The 6,179-nt window shown below is 49.0% G+C and overlaps 2 long non-coding RNA genes across 2 annotated transcripts in view; one reads left to right on the forward strand and one right to left on the reverse strand.

Annotated features, from left to right (window-relative positions):
• The window catches only part of LOC140620908 (uncharacterized), a 27,012-nt gene extending 24,679 nt beyond the window's left edge, over nt 1-2,333 (forward strand). The window contains exon 7 of the long non-coding RNA XR_012020665.1: nt 2,205-2,333. This is a non-coding gene — a long non-coding RNA (uncharacterized lncRNA). The remainder of the gene's footprint in view (nt 1-2,204) is intronic.
• LOC140620911 (uncharacterized) overlaps nt 1-3,670 on the reverse strand; it is a 9,817-nt gene extending 6,147 nt beyond the window's left edge. Inside the window, exon 1 of the long non-coding RNA XR_012020673.1 lies at nt 3,560-3,670. This is a non-coding gene — a long non-coding RNA (uncharacterized lncRNA). The remainder of the gene's footprint in view (nt 1-3,559) is intronic.
• Nucleotides 3,671-6,179: the final 2,509 nt, after the last annotated feature.

The following is a 6,179-nucleotide window of genomic DNA, read 5'->3' on the forward strand; positions in this document are numbered from 1 at the left end:
ACATGCTCACCCCTGAGTCTTGGAATAGTCTCGCATATAGCAGGCATTCTGAAAACGTATGTCGAATGCACGAATGAATGAAGGGCCCAGAGATGTGAAAGTTCATGGTACACTGGGAATCAGTGACTTAGCTACTGTGGGTCAAAAAATGTGATGGGAAAGCCAAGAATGAACAGATAGTATGGGATATGGTGGCCACAGGTAAGGTACTTGACCAATTGCTCTACATGCTACAGGACACGTGGAGAAGCCCAGATGCGCCATCTGCCTTCTGGAGCTTACAGCCTCATAAGAGTCATGTAGCAGCCATCCACACGTTATGGCACAAGGCAGATGCTCCTGTAGGGGCAGAGGGTGTCTTCCCACCTGGAGAGGAACAGGGCATCAGAAACCTTTGGTGCGAGGAGTATATGTTCCATTTGGGGTTGGTGAGCACAAAGAGTTTGGACAGGTGAAAGCAAGGACAGGCACTTGGGGCAGAAACGCTGCACCATGGGGAGGGGGTGGGGTGGGTGGGTCCTGCGAGGACAGGCCCATGAGGGGCCCCAGGAGGCGGAACTCTAAATGGGCTCGGGAGGCCCCAGGGGAGGTGGGGGAAGGCTAGGGCTCCCGGCCGAGGACTCAGAGCTTTATTCCGTTCGCTGCGGCGCACTGCTGCTGCTTCTTGAGCCAGTTCCTCTCAGTCACCAGCCTGAAAATAGAATCTGCCTTTTCTTGGGGCTTAGCAACCCAAATTCTTGGTTTTAGGAACTCGGCAGGATCTCATCTCCCCGGCTGCTGCTACAGGAGCCAGGAGCCCCGATTCCTCTCCAGGGGCAGCCTCCTCAGGCTGCAAATCGCCCTCCCTCTGACTTTCAACCACTTCCAGGGACCACGGCAGAGCTCAGAGAGCCAGGCTTGGCGCCGTGCGTCATACACGCAGCTCTAACTGACTATTGAAACCCACAAGCTGTTAATCCAGTGGCTGCCAGCAAAGCCCCATTCTCTCCACTGTTTAATCTTCACTTATAATGACAAAATTCATATGTTCCCTGAGCTGCTCTCAGCACCCCCCCACCTCCTTCCCCAGACCTCTGCCGCAGTCCCTGGCACAGGGGAGGCGTTCACAGCCCCCGCTTTCCCTCCCAGCCCCCCCGCCCATGGTCCTCTAACTGAGGCGTACCAGAAAGTCTTGGTCGAAGCCAGCAAGGACATCACTTGACGGGGGTAAAGTCTGTGCCGGGGAAGGCATGGATACTCAAGGATCCTTGTGGGGGTGCCCACCCTGCCAGTGATTGGTCCAGTAGGCTCGGAGAACTTGCTCGGTTCGATGACATTGGCCTTTGCTGGCCCCGGGGGGGGGGGGGTGCGGGGGGGGCCTGAGCAGCTCAGAGCCTTGTCAAGAGCTTCCTGGGGGTAACTGGGGAGCATCCCCGGAGTCAGTGTTGCCCCCGCCCCCAGTGAGCAGCTTTACCTGGGACTCACAGAGCCAGCACTCACCTGGCTGAGTTAGAGGTGCCTCCCTGTCCCCCTCACATCAGAGGCACCACAAGCACAGGGCAGACTGCGACCTCATTGCTCTCACTGTCCCCTGCTCTTAGCCCACCACGAGGCCTTCAGTGGCACCTGAGATCCTACTCAGACTGGACCCTCCCCTTCTCTGAGGTCCTGTTCTTCATATACCCTCACTTCCAGGCACATGGAGATGCCTTCTGTGGCCCCAGGTACCCCCTGCCCTCCTCATCCCTCTGCCTTTGCTCCCCATGACAACCTCCATCAGGCCACCCATCCTGCCACCATCCCCTGCTGAGAAGTGCCAGCTCTCCAGTTCCTCCCTAACTTGCGACCTCAAATGTTACTCTTCTGCAAAGCCTTCCCAGGTTCCTGAGCTCACCTGGGAGCCCTTCCTCTAAACTCCCATGACAATGTTTGTGTTTCTGTGGACACCTCTGTTCTCCTTTGTATTGCAACAGCACGGCATGGAGTTTAGAAAGTAAAGTTTGCTGTGCGGCCCTAGAAGATGGCTCTACCTTAATTTCCTAATCCATGGGAATAGTATTCCTACCTCAGAGGGTTGTTGAAAAAAAAAAATGAAGGGGCCAGTATCTTAAAGCATGTATCTGGTGTACAGTGACTGTTTAAAAACCAGCAGGTGTCTTATCACTGGTAGGGTGGTTGTTACTATAAATATCCTATTTCTCTTACTGTGCTGTGTGTTCCTTCAGGACAAGACAATGTCTTATTCCTACTGGAATCCCTCTCCATTGCCCAGTATATTTTCTGGCATGTGGTATGCACTGATTAGTTGATAAATGAGTGAATACCAAAAAAAAAGAAGAAGAAGAAGAAGAAGAAGAAGAAGAAGAAGAAGAAGGAGAAGGAGAAGGAGAAGGAGAAGGAGAAGGAGAAGGAGAAGGAGAAGGAGAAGGAGAAGGAGAAGGAGAAGAAGAAGAAGAAGAAGAAGAAGAAGAAGAAGAAGAAGAAGAAGAAGAAGAAGAAGAAGAAATTGCATAGGACTGGCTTTTCTGCTTGGATTAATTAATATTTTAACTCCTTTTCCTATTGACCCTTCTTTACACACATTCACATACTCCTCCCCCCATATCCCCTCATATATAGACAGTGTAGGCATATCAGATGCCTTAGTCATCGAAGGAGGGCAGAAATAAGCCTCTGGGGAGAACGGCAAGGCTACTTTTCTGGATCCATGCTGCACAGAACACTGCAACTCGTTCTTCTCATCATTCCGTTATTTCACTCATTTAGTCAACAAACATTTGCTTAGCACTTACTCTGCACCAGACCCTGGGCTAGGTTCCAGGGCAAGATAGGCATCATCTGACCCTCACGGTGCTTGAATCTAGCAGAGAAGACAGACCTTATGATGAACTCAAAGAGCTGCAAAATTATAACTATGACATAGGCCATGAGAGTGTCATTTAATAGGATCAGCTGGCCTATCTGGGAAGGGCAAGCAAACAGCAGTACACAGCCCAGGAGCCCTTATTTCTTATTTATAGCACTTCCTGTGTGATTGTACCCCAGGGCTTGCCACTCATATGAAAGACCATTCAAATGATGCCTCCCACCAAAATTGTGCAATGCAGAAGCCTGAGAAAGACTTCTGGCAGAAGGCATCCTGGGCTGAGCCCAACAGAATGAGTAGGAGTCAACCAGAAGGAGCAGAAGAGAATATTCCAGCATGTGTCATGGCCCTGAGGCAGGAAGAAGCAAGGTGCCTTATATGACCAGAAGGAAGACTGCCATTGCTGAATCATAGAACGCCAGAGACAGGACTAGGGCAATGAGACTGGAGGGGACACAGGTACCATACAATGTGGGGTTTTGCTAGTCATGCAGAGGATCTGAGTCTTACCCTGCAAGTGGAGGGAAGGTGGACAGGGTCTTTCATCTCAAAGCCCAGCTTCCCAAGAACTTTCCCATTAGGGGCACCCATTCATAACACTGACCCAGTTGGGATGGGCCTGACCTTCCATTTCCCTTCTGTCTCCTGACCTATAAAGCCCCTTCCTTGAGCCAGAACCAAGCCTCAAGATCTGCCCCCACCTAATAAGCACACCTGGTCATTAGGGGTACACGGGTCCCCCTAGCTCCAACTCCACTTCTGGAAACTCCCTGAGTTGTGTCATTCAGCAAACACAGATGACATTTGTTGGAGGAATTCTTTTCTGGGAATTAAAGCAAATCCAGAGTGAGAGAGAGCATTGTTCCAAATAAAGATGGGAACGACTGAACCTGTCTTCTGGACAAAGCTCCCCAGATTCCTGAGCTGCTCTTCAACCTTCTACCATCCTGGCTCCACCACCCCTGGGAAGCCCAGAGTTTCGCCCCCACCACTCCATCAGGGACTCCCAGAATCAGCAATAATACTCCTGAAGCAGCCCAGCCAAAACCAAGGACAGGGGCATGTTTCCTCCATGTACTGATTCACCCCCCGTAGCACAGCCTCAGAGCAGCATGTTGGTAATTTGTGTTGAATCTGATCAGCTTAGCCTTCTGAATTTCTTGAAAGCTGGGCTTTCTCTGAGCCAGTGGTTCTCAAATTTTTGAGTGTTAGCCCCTCCAGAGGGTTCTACTTTCCTTTAGGAGAACCCAGAAGTAAATGTGTCAGATCATTTCACAAGGTTTATGGGCTCCCTCAACCCATCTGTGGATTCCCTCCTCCTGAGTAGCTTCGGATGACACCCTGCCCTAAGCCTCCACTTGCAATGCCAGAGCAGGCTTTGGACACCTGGAAACCCTCTAAGACAGCTTCTCCCACCCTATTCCTGAGACAGAAGGTTCTTTTCTTCTCTCTTCTCACTTCCTAGAACCCAGACCTATGTTTTCAAGTCTACAAACAGAGATTCCAATGGATGAATCTAAGGAAAATACCAACTGTGAAAATCCCAGAAGTATCCCCAAAGCAAATCTTTGCTACATCTCTGGCCTTTGCCCAAACCAACATGAAAATTTTTCTGTAGGATTTTAATATGGACTGTGCAAGAAAAAAAAGAAAAAGGAGGGAGAACTTTGGGAAATAGGTTTGGAAAACAGTGGATTTAACAAAGTTAATTCTGTTTTCTTTGTTCAGTACTTCTCAGAGCCTTTCATATGTTAATGTGTTACCTGGGCCTATTTGACCACAGAACCCTTTTCACAGAGCTTCTCAGTGGTACACAGAAGTAACTTCTGTATTGCCATCCCAAGCCCTTTCCAATACCAGCACAGAGTTAAGTAACTCCTCAAAAGGGCCCCTACTCTCCCTCTGGGGAGCTGGGAGCAGAGATTTGAAACAAATGCATTGGTTGAGGGAAAGCAGTGATTTTCATCCTTGGCTACATATCAGAATTGCCTGAGGAGCTTTAAAAAACATACTTCTGCCCCAACTCTACCTCCAGAAAGTCTAGGTCTTTTGTCTGGGGTGCGTTTTTTTTTTTTTTTCAAACTGTCCTCCAGGTGATTAAAATATGTAGCTAGGGGTAAGAATGTATTCAGTTTCTTAATTGGTTTTTACTAGGTTCAGCTATAAGCCAAGAAGTTAAGGTGAGATAAGATAACTTAAATAAGAGTTTATTTCTCCCTCACATAAAAGTTTAGAGATAAGTAATCTAGGGTTGGTATGGTGGTTCTGCTCCATAAAACCCTCACACACTAAAGCTCCTGCCATCTCACTGCTATACCATCTCTAGAGTGTGGTCACATCCTAATGGCTCAATGTGGCAGCTAGAGCTCCAGCCATCACCTCTATGTCTCCCAGGCAGCAAGAAAGAAAGAAAAAAGAAGGAGCAATGAGTGTGTGCCCACTTCCTTAATGATGGTGCTCCTACACTGACAAATGGCACTTCCACTTCTATCACTTTGACTAGAACTTTGTCACATGGTCACACCTATCCACAAAGAAGGCTGGGAAATATGATCTTTATTTGGTTGGCCACATGCCCAGAGGAAAATCAGATGTTCTATAGAAGACAGAAAAATACATCTTAGAGGACAACCTGTTACCTCTGCCATGAGATACAAGAAGTTTAATTAGTACTTTAGTTTAATTAAGCATCCTCTCTGGCTATGCATGGGTGGCCACAAAGTGGCTAGTCTAGTCCTAGAGTGGCAGAGGAAAGGATTCATTTGGCAAGAAGGATCATCCAGGGAAAAGTCTTTCCTGGGACCCTGGTTTCACAAATGGACAAAATGCACCCCGATAGAGGCTGTGTGACATCTCAGAAGCAGCAGAACTGGGATTCAAACTCCGGGCTGTCTGGATATGACATCTGATATCTTGGTTGCCTGACAGAGGGAAGGGAAGTATGACAACTTTTGCCTAGAGCAAAGAGCCACCCAGACACGTACAACCCATAGCCCCCAAAGGCCTTCCTTTAGTGTGAAGATGTAGCTGCTGTGTGGTTTTCTAGAGCAGGGGCTCTGGAAAGGACCTCTAGGGGCTGAGTGACCCCCCAGCATCTATCCTGCTCGGTTAAGGCTTTGCCTTCTGCAGGTCTCTGGGAATGACATCAAGTGGCCAACACCTGTACTACTCAGACCATGGCAGCTTCTTCACCTTCTTCCTTGATAGGGAAGGGAGTGGGGAGGGGAGGGCTGGAGAACCTAGCATGAAGTTATCCCATGGAGTGGAATGGAGAGAATTGGCATAGAAAAGATCCGCAGGGTAGGGCTCTCTCTGGGAGTGGGGCAAGGGAGAG

The sequence above is a fragment of the Canis lupus genome, chromosome 29, assembly GCF_048164855.1.
Source record: "Canis lupus baileyi chromosome 29, mCanLup2.hap1, whole genome shotgun sequence".
NCBI classification, from domain to species: domain Eukaryota; kingdom Metazoa; phylum Chordata; class Mammalia; order Carnivora; family Canidae; genus Canis; species Canis lupus.